Here is a 21,534-nt window from a genome sequence, read left to right on the forward strand (position 1 = left end):
AAGAGTTTGGATTTGATATCCCGCTTTATCACTACCCGGAGGAGTCTCAAAGCGGCTAACATTCTCCTTTCCCTTCCTCCCCCACAACAAACACTCTGTGAGGTGAGTGGGGCTGAGAGACTTCAGAGAAGTGTGACTGGCCCAAGGTCACCCAGCAGTTGCATGTGGAGGAGTGGAGACGCGAACCCAGTTCCCCAGATTACAAGACTACCGCTCTTAACCACTACACCACACTGGCTCTCCCAGTGAGTCCATCATACAGAGAGAATACCAGGCAAAATGTTGCCCAGCATTTTGCTGTAATCTATGAGCCACAGCGCCACCGAGGAATGGCGTTCCTTTTTCCCTCAATAATCATACCCAAATCTGAATGCTAAATTTGAATCATGCTCTTCCCTCAGTATGAGGGAAGGAAGGAAAAACAGAAAGGAAGAAAAACAGAAGATGTCATTTGCTTCTTTTGATTCCCACCCTAATCCTGAAACAACACGCTCGGCTATGCTAGCGAGAGGCCCACTGCAGAGAGTCTGGTCCTGAAATACTTTATGAAGTGTGCGCTTTTAGTGCTCTTACTTTCATTCTGTATTAACATGATGCTCGTTGACAGCAAAGAGATGTAAAAACCCGTTGGCTCTGTAGGGTTCTCTCCCCCCCCCCCCTTTAATGCATGTATATGAATGGGGAAAGCAGGAAGATACCAATTAGAAACACCGGGTTCAATTTATTCAACAGGGAAAAAAATTTGTAGAAAGGATTAGTAGAGAAAGGAGAGCAGGGAAATGAGAACAACCAATGTCAAGCTCTGATGGAAGGCAGACCTGGCTGGCCTAGCTGCTATCTCAACAATGAGAAGGCCGGCTGCTCTTTTCCTTTTTCAAAATGTCATCATGTTCTCCTCATTAGAGATGCATGTTCCTGGTGCCTCTCAGCCATAGCCCACAGAGGGGAAGGGAAGGAACCATTGAGAAAATTCCTAGCCCTGCTCTATGCCTCCATTAAATGTTAGCACGTTTACGACCAGGGGACTAAGACACCCAGGGCTCTTGGATTCCTTTAAATTCACAGCTGGTCAGCTATGGGCATCTTTCCGCAAGCTACAGGAAATGAAGCCTGCCTGTGAAAAGAAAAGCGCAATATTTTCACGTAGCTCGCATGCTGCCGTGTTGAAGGGTCACATTTAATCGCTAGCAACCCAGTCCCGAAATGAAGTGTGATGGAAATTGCTCAGCACCTCAATGGTTTCAGCTAGCATCTCTTTCCACCAATCACCCATCCTGTAGAAACCCAGAGGGGTTGCGACCACACTTCCCCCTCCTTGTGAATGTTTAATCAGGTGCGAGAAGCACCGAAAGGAAATTGAAATCTGCGCAAACTCAAGGGAGACGTGAGCAGAAACGGAACGCCAATAACGTGCGCCGCTTCCCCTGGGGTCAAACCCTGAGGAAGCGCTAGAGACATTTATGAATGCAGGAAGGGATGACCAGTAGCCCCGTGGACCAAATTCAGCCCCAAAACCATTTTCTCTGGTTTCAGGTGCCCCGACATGTCATTTGCCTATCATTTCACACAATTCTGTGTCCAGGGCAGCTGTTTACCAGCTCCATCTGGTACGCAGGCTGAGACCCTCCCTGCCTGCGGACTGTCTCGCCAGAGTGATGCATGCTCTAGTTATCTCCTGCTTGGACTATTGCCATGCGCTCTATGTGGGGCTACCTTTGAAGGTGACTCGGAGACTGCAATTAACCCAGGATGCGGCAGCTAAACTGCTGACCGAGACCATATAACACCGGTCCTGAAAGATCTTCATTGGCTCCCAGTACGTTTCTGAGCACAATTCAAAGTATTGGTGCTGACCTTTAAAGCCCTAAACAGCCTCGGTCCTGTATACCTGAAGGAGTGTCTCCACCCCCATCGTTCAGCCCGGACACTGAGGTCCTCCTTCGAGGGCCTTCTGGCGGTTCCCTCACTGTGAGAAGTGAGGTTACAGGGAACCAGGCAGAGGGCCTTCTCGGTGGTGGCGCCTGCCCTGTGGAACGGCCTCCCAGCAGATGTCAAGGCAATAAACAACTATTCTACTTTTAAAAGACAACTGAAGGTGGCCCTGTTTAGGGAAGTTTTTAATATCTGATGCTGTATTGTTTTTAATATTCATTTGGAAGCCACCCAGAGTGGCTGGGGAAACCCAGCCAGATGGGCGGGGTATAAATATATTATTATTATTATTTCACAAGATATGTGTCCACACATATTTGCATGTAATGCTATGCTGGGGTCCATTAACTGTGAAGATTTTACAGCCAGGTGGTGGACTATATTAGGAAAACTCATCGTTCGTGATAGAGGGATACCCACACTGGTATCTGAAGAAGTGTGCATGCACATGAAAGCTTATACCAAGAACAAACTTAGTTGGTCTCCAAGGTGCTACTGAACAAATTTATATATATATATATATCGACTGTGTCAGACCAACACGGCTACCTACCTGAATCTATAATTTTTATACAACTTTAAGAATCAGAGCTCCCTCCACAAAGAATCATAGAATTGTAGAGTTGGAAGGACCTAGTCCAGCCCCTTGCAATGCAGGAATCTTAACACCCGGCCCCCCATCCAGTTTGAAACCAGGCCAGACCCTGCTTAGCTTTGCAAGCAGTTTTGGCACTACGCCAATCCTGGGAACTGTAGTTTGCTAAGGGTGTTGAGAATGGCTGGTAGACTCCTGCTACCATCCTCACACAACTGCAATTCGCAGAATCACCCCAGAAAGAAGAACTTATTGTTCAAGCTGGTCGTGGTGTGGATGTGCCCTTTGTCGATGCTTCTGAATTTGCTGGGTTGGAAATACGAACCGTGGGGTCTTGTAACGCTAATGAGCTTCTGTTATGTGAAAACAAGCAAATAAAAAACGAGTGAGACTCATTGGTTAGGACAAAGGCAGAAAATGTGCCTGATCGTGGAGCCTCCTGTTCTGGCTCAGTGAACAAAGGAAAGGATCAATTTGCCTAAGTCACTGTAAGTCCTCCATCACAAAGCTAGCATGCTGAGAAAAACCACCAGAGACCACAATCCTTGTTCCCCTGCAGTGCCGTGGAAAATCCTGAGCTAATAAATAAAGCTTGATTCCCAATGCAGGCGAGTGGTTAAAAGCAGCATTCCTGAGCCAGAAAGTTAATGAAGAAGGGAAGCACTGCAAAATTAATATTATCTTCCAGGTCCCGTTGCAAGTGCCGATTTTGAAATATAAAGCTCTTTATGGTTGAAAGATCTTCTGGAATGCCTCTCTTCATATAAACCTGCCCAGATTCTTAGATCATCATCTGAGGCCAGGCCAATTCTTCAAGGGAAACTTAGAGGAAGACAAGACAGGACTATTTCAGTTGCGGATGAATCTGTGGGACAATCTCCCCAGTGGGGGCTGCACAGTACCTTCGCTGATAACTTTTCAGAAGATTCACACACACACACACACACACACACACACACACACACACCAGACTTCATAAGGACTAGTATGATGATTAAGTCACTTGGAGACCTCTACGATACAAGAGGATAGCAAGTCTAATAAATGATGCCAGTGATGCCAGTGATAGTGTAAAATGTAAATTTCAGTGTCATGATCGAAATCTCTTTTATAAATAAAAAGGAATAAGGACAAACTCACACAGTGAAAAGCAGACTTTTTTCTCTTTTTTTTAAAGTCCAGTTTGGCAATCAACCCACAATGAGCATCAAACATCATCAAACACTCATCTGAGATATTCGGCATCATGGCACTCTATTCAGATGACTGATACACACACATTTAAGCAATATGACACATTTTAACGACCAGAAATTAATAGCCACATGTGTACTGACTAATGCTTTTGTCTGTTACTAATTCACTGGTCTTAATGGAGTGACTCATGGAATTTGTAAGAGTTAAAATGAGTCATGAATCCCGCATAACTAAACCAGCCTATTTCCTTACATAGGATTCCTGCCTACCTGCACAATCCAATTAAAGTTTAGTACCTTGAAGTCCAATGATTTAAACAGAAGTTTCAAAAGGGCTTAGATTCCCGCTGTTGAACTCAAAGGCCCTTAAAAGTGCTTAACTTTGATTGGTGTGTGCGTTTGCATCTGATAGATGGTGATAATTCATACCACATTAAGACATTTTATGGCGAATAGCTGGTTCACATTCATATCTTTTCTCCCTACCTTAAGCTTAGATAGTTCAGGTTTTTGCTCGATAGCCTTACAAATGTCTTTTTCACTTCCCTTCCTACACTTGATTTATTTTCTGATGAGATTGCTAAGTGCATCTCAGGGGTTTCTGTGTTTGTGCTTTGCATCTGCGACGGCCTCACATCTGGATCTGGACCCAAGAAAACCATCGGCTGAAGCTCTTTGTTTTAGTTTTCTAACCAAATGGCCCACGACTGCCTTTTGAGGTTGTCCCTCGCCACCTCCAAGCGAAACAACACTTCCAGCCAATAGAGAAGCCAGAAAGTTTAACAAAGAGCAGCACGTCACATGACGCCGGGGGGGGGGGGGCAAAATGAAAACAGAATGTTTCCCTCTTCAAAGGCCCGTGCTGCAAGAGAGACGCCCTGCAATCCAGATGTTCCAACCTCTTCCCTCCCCCTCCCGGACTTTCTGGGATATGAATAATGCCACAAGCCCTTTGCTCAAACGAAAGAGGAAAGGTACCTCCAGACATGGGGCTGGGGAGAGGGGGTGGGTGGGAATCATTTCTGGAGAGAGAACGGGGGAAAAAACGGTGGAAGGGAGGAGAAGTGGTACGAACAAGAAGATTCCTGCCAGCGTGTCAGTCCTTTTCTTCAACGCCTCTGCCAATTTGCATTTCATAACCCGATGAGCTACAGAAGGCCGTGAACTGGCACAGTTACTTCATCCCCTTGCGAGGAGGCTGGACGCAAAGGCCTCACATCTAAATTCCCCATTGCTATCATGCCGCTCTTTTGCCAGAATAGACGTTTTCCTTATTTTAATTCCTAAAAAAAAAAAAAAAATCTTACTGATTTTTCACCCATAAAAAAACCTTTGCAAATTTCAACGTAGACCTTTATTCAGCTGGATTTGTTCAGCCAGCCACATATGTGTCTTGTTTTCCTTTGCAGAGAATGCCTTCAATAAAAGAGGCAGGAGACCAATTAAAACTGGGGGGGGAAACTGACGATATTAGAGAATTGTTAATGGATTAGTTGCAGTATCACCAATTAAATGATGTTTTTAAGCTTGACAGAAAGAAAGGTTTTGACACAACGAAATCGAGGTTTGATATTGATCTGTTGGAAAACAATGTGAAAGTCGTATCAAAAATGTACACAAAAGATGAAGTAGTTAAGGCAGTGGTGATACATTGGGCTAGAAACTTTGGCTATAATATCCAACTTTCATCTTGGGGGAAATTATGGAAAGAGGAAATAAAATTTACTGCATGCTGTTTGCTGAAAATGATGTACCGTTGGTATCTAACACCAAGTAAAATTGCTAAAATGTACAAAACACGTTCTAAATTGTGTTGGAAATGTAAAGAGAAAGAGGGTACATTTTTCCATAGGGTGGACATGTACATTGGTAAAGACTTTCTGGGAAATGATATATAACGACTTAAAGAAAATGTTTAAAAATACATTTGTTAAAACATCGGAAGCCTTTTTACTAGGCATTATAGGTGAAGAGTTTCCAAGAGAAAATAAAATACTTTTTATGTATACAACAACGGCAGTGAGAATGCTACTAGCCCAGAGATGGATGGAAGGAGAAATACCAACAAAAGAAGAATGGCAGACGGAATTGATGGAATACGCGGAAATGGAGAAATTTATGGGGAAGATCCCGAACCAGGAAAATCAAGTATTTTCTAAAGACTGGAGTAAATTTGTAAAATTTCATCTCACTATTGTAGTTCTTTAAATACTCGATAAAAGGTTTCCAGTCCTCAGGGAATGTTTCATCATTTTTGTCTCCAATCTTTGCCGTTAATCTTGCCAGTTCCACATACACCATCGTTTTCAAAAGCCATTCCTTCCTTGTTCTAAAGGTTCCTGCCTTTCTTCTGGAGCTTGGATGAGGAAGATGAGGGAGAAGGGTAGGAAAGAGGCCTCCCCAGCTGTCTTTTCTCAGTGCAACAGCTCCAGGTCTAAAAGTCAGGCAACCGCATTTCATTTGCTGACGGTCGTTGTCTGCATTTATCATGTTTTTAATATTCTGTTGGGAGCCGCTCAGAGTGGCTGGGACATAGATTATTATTATTATTATTATTATTATTATTATTATTATCTAGTGATTCAACTAAGTGGTTGAAACCACTACTGCATCTTCACTTGAAAACCGGCAAGACTGATCTGAGAGGCCAGCATTATGTTCACGTTCCTTCATTTCTTCTTCTCCATGAGAAAATTCAAAACATATGTTCTTATCCATTAAACAGCACATATGTGAATGGTTATTAACAAATCCATTGATTCAAATTTATTGTCTTATATGACGGGGGGTTGGGATCATGCATCTAAGCTGTAAAATGGGCTACAAAGGCAATAAAAACAAAGGTATTTAAAAGTTGGTCAAATGGCAAAGGGGCACTTTACCTGCATCTATGACCACTTTTGTCTATCCAAGGCCAACGCTGGGAACATGAATCTATGGCACGGACGATCCATTTAGCACCACTGTGAGAACATACATGTGTGCTGTGAACCAGCACAAAGCCAGCATTGCACAACTGGTGCAATGTGAGGTCAGCTGAAGCCGGGATAATCCTGATAAATTGACTTTATACCTGGTGGTTTCATCTCAACCAAACGTATGGTCCTAAAATGAAATGGCTAATCTTTCTGCAGCGAAGTTTGTTTTCAACCAAGGGTGCCAATAATATGCGTTCATGGAATGAGGCTGCCCAGCGAAAGAAATTATGGTGGAGGGACACCAAGAAATTCTGTGGATGCCTGGGAAATCTCAAAGCTTGATGGAGCTGCACACATGCAAATGAGCAGGATTTGGCTCCCAGCAAAGGTGTCAGAGACTGAATGCAGGCAGAACAGAACTGCAGCTGTGGAAGGAAAGCAAACATACTGGATGTTAAATAACAGCGATGAGTGGAAGGCAGCAACCAGCTGCCCCTTTCTTCCTGACTCAGGAAAGAAAACAGCACTGAAACACACAGGTCACAGACAAGAGGAGAAAAGTAGTGTTATATTAGGGCACAAACTGGCCCTAATTTAAGCAACTGAGTAGGAAGGGGAATAGACCCTTTAGAAAGGAAATGAATGATTGAAAGCAGGAAAACCAGACCCTATAAATCTTGTCTAAGGGAATGTCTGTGCAGGAAACTCCTGGTTCACTGTTCTACCTTACAACCAGAAGTACATTACACTGAACTAGAGGAAAGAAGGTAACAGAATATTGTGGGGTTTGAGTATGTTCAAAGCATAAGCTCTCGCTGTTCGTTCCAAGTCCCTGCTAGAGTTGCACCAAAATCATGAGTGCTAACCTCTTGGCTTCTTCTTCTTCTTCTTCTTCTTCTTCTTCTTCTTCTTCTTCTTCTTCTTCAGCAATCACTCATAGTCGAGGAAGATTGTCTTCCATGAACACAGTTTTAACAGTGAGTCTGTAAGTGACTGTGGTGGCCAATTCTGGATCCACACGTCCTTCCAAAGTGGGGACATAGGTTTCTGGGTGGGAGCTGATCACAATGATTTGCCAAACATGCCTTCCTCTTAGCATGTTTCTCCCTTTCATCCTGAGTTTGAGCGTCTTCAAAGTCCATGACACCTTTGGTAAAGGCTGTTCTCCAACTGGAGCGCTCACAGGCCAGTGTTTCCCAGTTGTTGATGTTTACACTACATTTTTAAAGATTTGTCTTGAGGGTGTCTTTAAACCTTTTTTGTTGTCCACCAGCATTACATTTTCCATTCTTAAGTTCGGAATAGAGTAGTTGCTTTGGAAAATGATAATCAGACATCTGAACAACATGACCAGTCCAATAAAGTTGATGTTGAAGAATCATTGCTTTGACAGTGGTGATCTTTGCTTCTTCCGGTACACTGACATTAGTTCACCTGTCTTCCCAAGTGATATGTAAAAAAAGAAACACCGTTGATTAAATCTTTCGAGGAGCTGGAAATGGCGTTTGTAAGTGGTCCATGTTTCACAAGTGCACAGTAAAATGAATAGTACATCAGCTTTGTAAGCAAGCATTTTGGTTTCCCTGCGAATATCCCAGTCCTCAAACACTCTACACTTCAATTGGGAGAAAGCTGCACTTGCAGACCTCAGGCATTGCTGGATTTCAGCATCAGTGTCGGCCCTTGTGGAAATATAACTGCCTAGATAGGAACAATGATCAACATTTCCCAACATTACACCATTAAGTTAGATTTGTGGTGCTGCAAGGGGGTTGGTTTTGTGTTTGTTGATGCAGCACATTGGGTTTTTTGGCTCCTGAGCAATAGGCCAAGCTTTTCATAAGCTTCTTTGAACATATTTAGGATGGTCTGGAGGTCATCCTCCGAGTGTGCGCACACTACGTTGTCATCAGCATAAAGAAGCTCTATGACACTACTTTGCTATTTCCTATTGATGCAAACACATGTTGATACTCTTCCTTTCCATCTAAAATAGGTTTTACTTCAAATACCCCATTTCCTAAGAAATAATGAGAAAACTTGTCATGAAGGTTCTTATACATGTGACAATATATGCTCTATTTTAAAAATGGGTGGAACCATTTGCTTCTTCAATTACTTGGATATTAAGTGTACTCAGATGTCTTCCCCCTCTGATCCCTATAATATGTGAATGTAGTTGGAAATTAATGAATAAAAACAGCACCCTGAAAGAAGAAATCCCACTCAGAAGCAAGGGTCTGCTGATCTCTCTCTTAAAAGCCTCAATTTGCATGATTCCAAAAGCTTAGCTCTTCAGAAGAGGTAATATTACCAGAACTGATGAGTTTGGACTGCTTGAGTAACATGTAATAAAGAATTCAGACCGGAGGCCTCTGTCTACTGAGTCACTGGTAATCACTACCTGTGGGAAAGCTCAAAACCATCACAAAAGGAGGTAACTCTGAACCTTTTGCTTTTTAGATCTTGTTCCCCTCGGGACAGTGGGATTTTTACTTCCCATTTAAACGGAAATCAGCCAGTTTGGAAATTGCAATTTAGTCCTGTCTTCTGATCTTTTGTTTTCACAGAATTCTCCCATCATCAAAAGAAACAAACAAATGTGTTCAGTCACATTTAAGCTTATTTGTGGATAATTCATAGCCAATTCCTGCTGGCGGGATGTCGGTTACTAATAACACAAGGACTGCTGAAACGGCAGCCCTGTGGGCATCTTTCATCTAGGAGCCACTGAGAGAGAAAATGATGGCCACTTCATTCACTCCTGTTCAGGCTTCTAGGTAAGATCATTCTCATCCCATCCCTTAGGATTGATTTTGTTGATGGCTTTTCACCTCCCCTTTCTGTGGGAGATTTCATGCCATCAAACACAACTGTCTTTGCCAATAAGAAAGGGTTTAAGGACCACAGAGTTGTAAATTGTTAAAGAAGGCGCAGCTAGGCGCCTTACCTTTAAAGGTAACGGTAAAGGGACCCCTGACCATTAGGTCCAGTCGTGGCTGACTCTGGGGTTGCGGCACTCATCTCGCTTTATTGGCCAAGGGAGCCGGCGTACAGCTTCCGGGTCATGTGGCCAGCATTACTAAGCTGCTTCTGGCGAACCAGAGCAGCGCACGGAAACGCCGTTTACCTTCCCGCCGGAGCAGTACCTATTTATCTACTTGCACTTTGACGTGCTTTCGAACTGCTAGGTTGGCAGGAGCTTTACCTTTAGGGAGGAAGTATTGTTTGTTTCCGATTCATCTCTCCCCCCCACCCCTGCTTTGAACTGTGTAAGCTGAGCACATGGCTGGGACTTCAGACTCAGACCACGTGTCTGAGACCAACCTCTGTATTTTGTAACCAAGACTACCTTGCCTGCGTTTTTTCTGCTGTAAGCATTGAACGATACATGAGTGAGATGCCTATGGCTACTGTAAGTAAAGCATTTAAACTTACTTAAGTTTGTGATCTATTTGAGAGGAGTAAAGGTGGGGGAAGCAGCATTTTAAGCGCTTAACACTGGGACATTAAAGGTCTAACAATTTATATTTCCTGTGCCTTGCTGCATAGATCTGTGTTTTACTCAGCTGGGGGCTGTTTTGGCTAAAGAGTGAGTCAAGCCCTGCATGCTTACTTGAATTCAGCCAGCCAGCCATTTCTTCTTTGTAGTTCCCCACGCACGTGGGACTTCAGGATTAACTGGTATTCCCCAGTTATTTCCCAGCATTTTCCAGGGCACTGCTGAGTCTAGAATTTTGGGACTGAGGAGCCAAGCTTTATAATGGCCTGCCTCCATCGCCCTGGAATTTCCTGTGATGAAGTGTGAGCCACCATCTATCCTAGAGAAAAGGGTGTTTTTCCTCTTCACCGCTCATGGTTTTAGAGTTCTGAGAATGAGTTGGAATCCCAAGTGCCTACACTATAAAAAGACAGGAAATTAGTATAGTCCAGTACTAATGGAAAATATAAGACTTTATCAGATCTTTGTAAATAGTAATTACTCTGCTTGCAGGGTATTACTGTGAGTGATTTCCTAGTGGAACAATAATCGCGGAAGAACATTCAGTACATTTCCTTCTGTATGGAGCGTAGATGTCTGCATAAAAAATAATCAAAGGCAACTTCTGAAGTTGCTATGTTGCAAAACAGGACATAGCAGCACGGAATCCTAAATGGATCGAGGCCTTCATGCTTTAGGGATCACTTTCTTTCCCATCAGTCCCCATCATATGTGGTTATATTGATTTATTTACAACAGTGTCAAATGTCACCATCAACTACATTGATCTCTGGATAGGTTACTAACAGTGTTAATAAAAGATTAAAATACAAATATCAGCTGCAAAACAACAAAAACAGCAAGCTTAAGCCATATCTGGCATGCAAAAAGAGAGAGAAACAGATCTCATAAGTGCCCCCAAAGGGACAGGATCTTTATTTGCCCAGGAAGATACATTATGTGACCCATGAGAGCAGCAAAATAAGCAGACTGTATAACAGTGATAGAGTAAAATCAGGCCAAATCTTCATTGACAACAGCAGGCAGGGCAAGGGTTGGCATGGCATTGGAGCCAGGATCAGTTGATCATTCCAGAAGCCCCATGTTGATGGAATGGATCCACTGGGTTTGGACCGCTTCAAGCTTGTGCGATGGGAGTCAACCAATGTTGAACCTTGCCATGGTGCAAGCCAAGCAAGCTCTCAGTGGGCGACCCGGGTGCAGATTCCTACCAGGCTGATACCTCAAGCCTGGGGGTGCTGTGCTCAATTCTCCTCTCAGGTACCTTATGGGGGCCCCCATACTATGTTGATCCTGCCCAATACCATTTCCGCCCTCGTACAAATGTCATTCACCTAACAAAGGAAGGCCATAATTTCACTGAGGGGAAGGCCCATTGGGGGGACCCAATGAGGTCAACCAGTGACCCAAAATTGCTCAGTGAAGCCTCTATCCTGTGGGTGGGAAGGCAGGAAGCTCCTGAGCAAAATAGCCATGAGTTCTAGGGGAAGCAGCCTTATATAGGCTTTCACTTCCCCTTTGCAAGGGCTCATGGGACAGCTTTTCCCCATGAGCCCATTGCCCAGACAAAATACTGGGTAAAACCTTGCCCAGTATTTTGCTGCAATCTATGGGCCACAGCCCCACTGAGCAAAGGCACTTACCAGGCAAGGAACAGGCTTATACAATTTGCCCAATGTATTTAAAAGGTGATTATATGATGTCCCACAGAAAGGGACGCGGGTGGTGCTGTGGGTAAAAGCCTCAGCGCCTAGGGCTTGCCGATCGAAAGGTCGGCGGTTCGAATCCCCGTGGCGGGGTGCGCTCCCGTGTTCAGCCCCAGAGCCTGCCAACCTAGCAGTTCAAAAGCACTCCCGGGTGCAAGTAGATAAATAGGGACCGCTTACTAGCGGGAAGGTAAATGGCGTTTCCGTGTGCGGCTCTGGCTCGCCAGAGCAGCGATGTCACACTGGCCACGTGACCCGGAAGTGTCTCCGGACAGCGCTGGCCCCTGGCCTCTTGAGTGAGATGGGCGCACAACCCTAGAGTCTGTCAAGACTGGCCCGTACGGGCAGGGGTACCTTTACCTTTACCTTATATGATATTTATTAAACAACTGCCCAACGACACACAATAAAGTTTAAAAACTTAGAATGTATTATAATAAAAATTCCAGAGCTTCAGATATCTAATGAAAAACCCTTAATTAAACTAGAAGCAGCCACAACACACAAAGAACCAAGGATCGCTTCTTAGATCACTGAGATCAGTTCTTGGTTGCCATTTTCAAAGGCAACACATTTGACTTCTCGATAAAGTCCTCTATATAATATTACACTCACAAAGACACGCATTGATAGGCATTCCCAATGGCTGCTCTCTAAATCAGAAACTTCCTCTCCTTCACAATTGCATTTGAGTCAAAGCCTGGACATATTGTAGAAGCTGTGTAAAGGTTTTAGCTGGTTTCTATGAAAAGGCAGAAATGTGGAGATTATGGAAGGAATTCAATGTCACGCTAAGTTCCATCAGGGCAAGGATTTCAGCTTGCCAGACAGAAAGCTGCCCCCCATCCTCCCCCCAATATGCTGTTCTGGGGGTTCTCTTGACCACCACCACCGAGTCAATTTGGGGGACACTGCCAAAGCAGGAATCCTCGTTGCGCAAGCACAAAACTTTGCCCAGGGCTTCCGCTGATGGAACGCCTTAAGTGAATCCCACTCTATTTATTTATTTAGTGAATTATTATCTCACCTTCTGGCCTTTAACAGGGGCTGAAAAGCAGCTCTCAAAACATTTAAAAATCAAACGGACAACCTATTCTCACACAGGCACAGCTGCAAATCCCGGGGGAAACTGGTATGTGGCTCAGAGGAACAGTCTTTCCCCCCCTTCCCAGCTGGTCCTCAGCATGTGTTTGTTGCTCCATTCATTTTCAATATCAAAGGGGGAAATGGTTTAGTTGCTCATTTGGTAAAATCACATTTAGTTCATTACTCATTTGTTTCTGCTTGTTTTATCCATTTCATGTTATTTTTGCTACCTGCTGCTTTCAATAGGGGACCAGGCTGCCAGGGCAAAAGGGACCTTGCTGCCCACATCCATTTCCCAGAGCTCAGAGGGTTTAAGTCGCCCAAATATCCCAGTGATGTGGCTTTGCTCTATTATAGTCTATGGGCAATTTAAGCACCCCACCTTTCTGGGGTAGAGGGTTTGGGGATCCTTCACCCACACCTGAAATGGGTTCTGAATTTATACCAGAGGGATTATGAAGCCAGACAGAATGATAGCCCCCCATTCTCCCCAAAGTTCTGGGGGTTCTCCTGACCACCACCACCCACCCAATTTTAAGGGCACTGGGAGGTACCCAACTTTTGTAACACTATATACGGTTTGAGCTCTGACCGATACACACACACACTTAATTTTGGCCGCAGAAAACTCTCCAAAAGGTGTTTAGCATGAGAAATCGGGGTGTTGTTAGGCGATGGCTCAGAGGGGCCCAGGTCATCTGCATCTGTCTCTCCCCCCGTCCCCCACTTTTTAAAACTTAACACGCTTTTCCAAATGTTGTTTATAGGGTGGCTGGCATCACTCCTGTCACACACAGTCTTACATTCCCAGAGGCATCTCTATACATGTAAACCAGCACGTGCAAATTTTAGGCACCTTTCCACCACATGCGTTTGTGCCCCAGGCAGGAACCTAGTAACGTCCCTGGGGGAAATGCTGTGAGATTCTACTTTGGTTACCCAGTGAGATATTGCTGTCTTGTGAAGAAGGCACAACACAGGGCCTATCAAACCTCCAATTATTCTGGAGGTGGTTGGAGGATAAATGGCGCCAACAGATTTAGGTTGAATCCTGACAAGACAGAAGTACTGTTTGGGGGGGGACAGGGGGCAGGCAGGTGTGGGGGACTCCCTGGTCATGAATGGGGTAACAGTGCCCCTGAAGGACCAGGTGCACAGCCTGGGAGTCATTTTGGACTCACAGCTGTCCATGGACAAAATAAAAAACATCCTTCCAGCAGCACCTTAGAGACCAAATAAGTTTGTTATTAGAATGAGCTTTCGTGTGCATACACAATTTTTTTATTTTGTTTCGACTATGGCAGACCAACGCGGCTACCTACCTGTAGCTGTCCATGGAGGCATAGGTCAATTCTGTGTCCAGGGCAGCTGTCTACCAACTCCATCTGGTACGCAGGCTGAGACCCTACCTGCCCACAGACTGTCTTGCCAGAGTGGTGCATGCCCTGGTTATCTCCTGCTTGGACTACTGCAATGCGCTCAATGTGGGGCTACCTTTGAAGGTGATCCAGAAACTACAACTCATGCAGAATGCGGCAGCTAGACTGGTGATTGGGAGTTGCCACCGAGACCATATAACACAGGTCCTGAAAGACCTACATTGGCTCCCAGTACGTTTGGTGCTGATCTTTAAAGCCCTAAATGGCCTCGGCCCAGTATACCTGAAGGAGTGTCTCAACCCTGATTGTTCAGCCCGGACACTGAGGTCCATCATCGAGGGCCTTCTGGTGGTTCCCTCAGTGCAAGAAGTGAAGTTACAGGGAACCAGGCAGAGGGCCTTCTCAGTAGTGGCGCCCGAGTGGTTCCACAGCCCTCCCACCAGATGTCAAGGAAATAAACAACTACCTGACTTTCAGAAGACGTCTGAAGGCAGCCCTGTTTCCAGAAGTTTTTAACATTTCTTGTTTTATTGTGTTTTTAATATTCTGTTGGGAGCCGCCCAGAGTGGCTGGGGAGGCCCGGCCAGACAAATTATTATTATTATTATTATTATTATTATTATTATTATTATTATTCAGGGTCTCTAACTTAGGGTCCTGCCATACAAGACAGCACCATTGACTCAGAAAGGGTGCAAACAGTTAGCCGCCCTCAATGGATGATCTGAGAAGGTAGCAGAGTTAATTAGGGAGGTCGGCCGTATATTTGTCGAGGGGAAAATGTTTGTTTCGAACACCTCGTCAGCGGGGATGTCATGGTTTTAATGAGCCGCTCGTTTACTACGTTGCGGGGTGGGGGTGCGTGAGGGTGGGGGTGCGCGAGGGTCCTTGCCAGGAATAGGGCAGCCTCTGTACAATCTCGGGGTTTAATTAAGGAGATGGAGCATTGGATTCTTTCAGCCAAGTCTTGTGTAATTCCATCTGCTCTGAACTCAACAGGACAGGAAGCTCTTGACAGGGCACTTGGGGCCTACATCTGGAAACAACATGTTTCAAAGCTTCGAGAGAGGGGGGGAAGGGGGGAGAAAGGGGGGGAATAACAAGCAACGAGGAACAAGGGAGCAATGGAAAGATCTGGGTAGGGAGGCAAACTCACCAAACAATGGGCGTTTCTTTGAAAGAAGCATTTCTGGGGTGCATAATTGGTACCGCTGGATAAAATGTTTATCTAGGGGACGGGGAAAAGAGAAACAGGGGCTCGTATTCCTACAGTAGTTGAAAAGGTTCATGCATCCAGGGCTGGCTTCTATCATGATTGGGAACAGGCCAGTCCTTTGTTCGTTGCTACTCCAGCCTGTAAAGAAAAAAAGCAGGCAAGCAGACACTTTTTCAGTCATGAAAGGTTGGCTTGGTCCCAGAGGAGTTTTGAGAGCTACAACCTCCATCCCGCTTGCAATACCTACAGGTTTTTGTGGCTGTTGCTCTTCGCTTGCTCTAAGTTCTGCTGGCTCCAATCTCCCTAGAAATGTAATGTTCACATTTCACATTCTTCGATCGGTGGCTTCCGTACTACAAATTCTACATGCACTCGCCTAGTAGAAAATCCCATGTTACTTCTGAGTAGACATGCTTACGTTTGTGCTCTAAAATGTTAAGTTCTCGGCCATCCTTCATTAACATGAATAAGCACCTATAATGAGTTCTGGATAAACCTCCTTTGTGTCAATTCAGCTTTCTACAATGCGGAGGATCAACTTATTAAAAACATTTACCCCTGTCTTAATTGGTTTTATTTTCTCTTTTCTGGTTTTCCCTTAGTCAACAACTACAGTGGGCATTTTGTGGGAAACTGTAAGCAGAGCCAGCAATCGCTGATGTTTATAGTGAAGTATATTGTCTCCCTGCTTATTTAACATATGCAGAATTCATCATGCGAAAGGCTGGACTAGATGAATTCCAAGCCGGAATTAAGATTGCTGGAAGAAAGATCAACAACCTCAGATATGCAGATGAGACAACTTTGACGGCAAAAGTGAGGAGGAATTAAAGAACCTCTTAATGAGGGTGAAAGAATGAGAGCACAAAATATGGTCTGAAGCTCAACATCAAAAAAACAAAGATCATGGCCACTGGGCCCATCAGCTCCTGGAAAATAGAAGGGGAAGAAATGGAGGCAGTGAGAGGTTTTACTTTCTTGGGCTCCATGATCACTGCAGATGGTGACAGCAGTCACGAAATTAAAAGACGCCTGCTTCTTGGGAGAAAAGCAATGACAAACCTAGACAGCATCTTAAAAAGTAGAGACATTACCTTGCCGACAAAGGTCCATATAGTTAAAGCTATGGTTTTCCCAGTAGTGAAGTATGGAAGTGAGAGCTGGACCATAAAGAAGGCTGATTGCCGAACAATTGATGCTTTTGAATTATGGTGCTGGAAGAGACTCTTGAGAGTCCCACGGACTGCAAGAAGATCAAACCTCTCCATTCTGAAGGAAATCAGCCCTGAGTGCTCACTGGAAGGACAGATCCTGAAGCTGAGACTCCAAGACTTTGGCCACCTCATGAGAAGAGAAGACTCCCTGGAAAAGACCCTATTTTGGGAAAGATGGAGGGCACAAGGAGAAAGGGACGACAGAGGACGAGATGGTTGGATAGTGTTATCGAAGCTACCAGCATGAGTTTGACCAAACTGCAGGAGGCAGTGGAAGACAGAAGTGCCTGGGCGTGCTCTGGTCCATGGGGTCATGAAGAGTCGGACACAACTAAAAGACTAAACAACAACAAAATATGCCACAGAAGGGCTAGCGCCACCAGTTTTAACTGATTGTGTATATTTAATTTTCTTTTTCTGAGTTGTGAAATCGCATTCTCCGATGCATCTAAATAGTGGCAAGCCAGAAAAGTGTCCGTGGTCCAGACAAGCCTTGCAGTGGTGGTCAACAAATTACCATGCAAATCGGGCTTAGCATGTGGCATTCATGCCAATGTTTCACCTCCAATCTGTTTCACATTTGAAAACCATATGGTACCTATCATTTCACTCCCATCACCCCCTTAACTCTCCTTTGACCCTCACAGACCTTCACTGCAGAGAACCTTTTTTTAAAAAGCGGGCGGTGGGAGTGGGAAGAGGTCAGGATTAGATTTCTGTCTGTTGTCAATTAAATCGTATACCTAGCACTAACCAGACGTTGCTAGGATATGTCGCGACGAAGTGGTGCTTCTCCACAAAGAAGAAGAGGAGTTTGGATTTGATATCCCGCCTTTCACTCCCTTTAAGGAGTCTCAAAGCGGCTAACATTCTCCTTTCCCTTCCTCCCCCACAACAAACACTCTGTGAGGTGAGTGGGGCTGAGAGACTTCAAAGAAGTGTGACTGGCCCAAGGTAACCCAGCAGCTGCGTGTGGAGGAGTGGAGACGCGAACCCAGATTACGAGACTACCGCTCTTAACCACTACACCACACTGACAGAGAGATACCATCGCCCTGCGTCCAACCTGCTCCGCAAATCTTTCCCATCCCTCTGGCCTCATTTGCATGTTGAAATTTGCGAGGACTGCATTTTCCTCCCTTCACCTCGTTATCCTGGCGAAATGCATTCCCCGGTTCCACTGTCTGCAAGGTCACACGAGGGGATTTTGGAAGGCTCGTGATTCCAGGGGATGGGGTACTACAGACCAGGGCAAAAGAGCATCTTCTATTCCAAAACAGTAGCTGTACTGAGAGTGCACCACTTCAATCTGCAGGTGGTGGGCCACATGACTTGGGGACCCTCAATGCATATAAATAAATAAACAATCCTGCACATAGAATGCTAGATTTTCTTTTAGGCAAGAAAATCTCTTCCCCCTGGATCATGCAGGGATTTTGCTGGTAATGTGGGAATACATTCAACCATGTGATTCCCCCACCTACGTCCTGAAGTCATTCAGATCAAGAACATTTTTACCATGTGATCTAGTGTTTGTTTAGGCTAGCTCTTAGCAGAGATTGGCTCTGGGTCTCTAGACAGATTCCTTTCTGTACAGCAAATTCAAGGTTCCTTAAGTCATATTCTTCCTGTACTTTGTTTCCTCCTTTGCCTCGGTCCTTCTCCTTCTCTTTGTTCTACACATATTTGTCCTCAGATGGCCACCTTTGTCAACAAAGTTCTCAGCATTGGAGAATCATTATTTCCTATTTTTCTAGGAAAAGAGGTGCCAGAATCCACTGCGGACGCCTCCCTTGTTCTCTTATAATGGCAATGGTGTCCACCTGAGAGGTGTCAGAACTGAGTTCCGGCTGGGGGAAAAGGGGATTGTGAAGCCCACCTCAAAGTGAGCTTTACAAGCCCCCAAATTCTTCTCCAGCTCAGATTCTTCTCCCCCAAATTCTTCCCCAGCTCACTTGAGAGAGAAACACAAAAGCTAAAAACAACCAAGTCAAAGACAGGGAGGCGTGCAGTTCCTTGGCACATGACATTGTGCCAAGTGTTAAAACAGGTTCTGAAATTACCTTTCTGTCTAATTTCCTGCTCACTCAAGCCCATTAAGATCTCTCTCCCTGTGGAATTTAGCCAGCATTGGATTGTTGTCTTGGAAAAGCAGGCCCGTCTTAAAAGTGCAGGTCCACCCCATTGTATCTCCACTGGAGATACAATGGGCACCTCAGTCCCACAGTACGGCAGCTGCAAAATCAGAAGAGTCCCATTTTTCTTTCCTTGTATTAACTGAACATGTGCGTGGGGATGCTCTCAGGGCCGGATTTAGGTTTGATGAGGCCCTAAGCTACTGAAGGTAATGGGGCCCTTTATATGTCCAGCTGTCCTTTGTCAACAACAAATTGTCGCTGTTTTTTGTGTTGAATTTGGTAATTTATGGACCTAAAGGTAAAGGGACTCCTGACCATTAGGTCCAATTGCAGACGACTCTGGGGTTGTAGCGCTCATCTTGCTCTACTGGCTGAGGGAGCTGGCGTTTGTCCACAGACAGCTTCCAGGTCAAGTGGCCAGCAGGACTAAGCTGCTTCTGGCAAACCAGAGCAGTGCACGGAAACGCCATTTACCTTCCCACCAAAGCGGTACCTATTTATCTACTTGAACTTTGACGTGCTTTCGAACTGCTATGGGGGCAGGAGCAGGGACCGAGCAATGGGAGCTCACCCCATCATGGGGTTTTGAACCGCCGACCTTCTGATTGGCAAGCCCTAGGCTCTGTGGTTTAGACCACAGCACCACCCATGTCCCTACAATTTATGGACCTAATAGGTATCTAAAGTCATTTAGAAGTCAAAATAATGAGTCCATGCAGAATGTAGGCACCCTATATATAGAAATGAGCAAACCAGTGATATTTTAGGGAGGCTAGCAGACGGGGCCCATGACTTACATCATAGGAGCCTACACAACACAAAACACTGCTGCTGTATGTAGGTTTTATTTTATTTGTTTTTTATCTTATATTTTGGAAATGTACATCCAGGTTTTTTCCCTTTAATTTTTTTTTGGGGGGGGGGCCAAGAGAGTGGGGCCCTAAGCTATAGCTTCTTTAAGGTAAAGGGTGAAGGGACCCCTGACCATTAGGTCCAGTCGTGACCGACTCTGGGGTTGTGGCGCTCATCTCGCTTTATTGGCCGAGGGAGCCGGCGTACAGCTTCCGGGTCATGTGGCCAGCATGACTAAGCCGCTTCTGGCGAACCAGAGCAGCGCACGAAAACGCCATTTACCTTCCCACCAGAGCGGTACCTATTTATATACTTGCAATTTTGACGTGCTTTCGAACTGCTAGGTTGGCAGGAGCAGGGACCAAGCAACGGGAGCTCACCCCGTCGCAGGGATTCAAACCGCCGACCTTCTGATCGGCAAGTCCTAGACTGTGTGCTTTAACCCACAGCGCCACCCGTGTCCCTGTATAGCTTGTTTAGCTTATGCATAAATCTGGCACTGGATACACATCTGATCAGCATTTCCAGCCTGGGGAAGTAAGCTTTTAATATGCATTTGTTTCCTTGGCTGTTTGTTTTTAATGATCTATTGAATTTGGTTTTGTGTTCCTCCAGTGACCAATATGTTTCCAATGAAGCACCATGGTTGCTGTTTTCCAGAGCTGAATTTCTTGCCTATTGCCAGAGATATAATGTTAATTAATTCCATATACTTTGGGAGGGCGAGGGGCAAAGAATAAATTTCCCGCATCTACATAAATGTTAACAGAATCTAAAAAATTAAGAGATATGTCTCTTTTGATTTCTTAGTCTCATCTTATACCTGAATCAAACATTTCCTAATCTGACTGATGCTTTCAGTAAGCCGAGAGGTATGTCGTTATAGTTCCTATTATGTTTTTATACGGCTGTGTGAGTGCAGAGCCCAATTTTTAAAATGTTTTTAATGCTTGCTGTTTTATCATGTTTTTAATATTCTATTGGGAGCCTCCCAGAGTGGCTGGGGAAGCCCAGCCAGATGGGCAGGGTAATAATAATAATAATAATAATAATAATAATAATAAGCAATTCTAAACTTCTGTCTGATTTGATAGTGCCAGAAAAAGGCTGCTCCTGGTTCAAAAGAAAGTCATTTCCCCAACTTTTTCAAGTAACTGGGACAATATTCTAACGTAACCTTTGGGTTATATAAGGGTGGCGTTCATAAAAGTGAGAAGGGCTTTTCTTACCTATTAGCCAAAAATGTAATTTTTAGAGCTGTGCAGATATTTTTTAGCTCTCAAACTTTGGTTGGTTGGTAACAAAATGATACTCAGCTTTCCCCAAAAATATATATACTGGGAGAGAAAAATATATTTCTTCTGAATTTTTGGGAGAAGGTTGCCAACTTACCTTACTGAACTTTATTGAAAGAGCCAGACTTTTCCATTCCCCAAGCCTGCCAATCTTGTTTGTTTTGCTTTAAAAAGTTCCCATGCTGCCCACATCAGGACCAGGCTGTCTTCTGATAGCTGTCCTTGCTTGGAAGTCATTACTCCCGAAGGTCTGTCAGGAGAGATAGCCAGCAAGAAGCAGTGAGAGATGGCTTCTTTGAAAAAAAGCACTGAGCCCTTCAACATTTCTCCGATAAAAATAGGGACGTCCCATTCCACAATGATAATTTTACTATTTATGCCCCCACACACCTGGACTGGGTTTCCCCAGCCACCCTGGGCAGCTTCCAACATATTTGGAAACATTAAAACATTAAACATTAAATAAACTTCCCTATACAGGATGGCCTTCAGGCAGCTCGGGGGT

The 21,534-nt window shown here is 44.7% G+C and overlaps 1 long non-coding RNA gene across 2 annotated transcripts in view; it reads right to left on the bottom strand.

Annotated features, from left to right (window-relative positions):
* Positions 1-6,375: 6,375 nt before the first annotated feature.
* LOC310667913 overlaps positions 6,376-21,534 on the bottom strand; it is a 32,487-nt gene continuing 17,328 nt past the window's right edge. Inside the window, exons 3-8 of one of the 2 annotated variants that reach the window (XR_014506405.1) lie at positions 21,127-21,279; positions 18,808-18,979; positions 15,778-15,833; positions 15,471-15,668; positions 12,465-12,591; positions 6,376-8,661 (exon numbers count right to left, since the gene is read on the bottom strand). This is a non-coding gene — a long non-coding RNA (uncharacterized lncRNA). Of the gene's footprint in view, positions 8,662-9,902; positions 10,543-12,464; positions 12,592-15,470; positions 15,669-15,777; positions 15,834-18,807; positions 18,980-21,126; positions 21,280-21,534 lie in introns of those variants that run through there. The other variant, XR_014506406.1, reaches the window with a different exon arrangement.

This window comes from Podarcis tiliguerta (genome assembly GCF_965153285.1).
Source record: "Podarcis tiliguerta genome assembly, chromosome: 17".
NCBI lineage: Eukaryota > Metazoa > Chordata > Lepidosauria > Squamata > Lacertidae > Podarcis > Podarcis tiliguerta.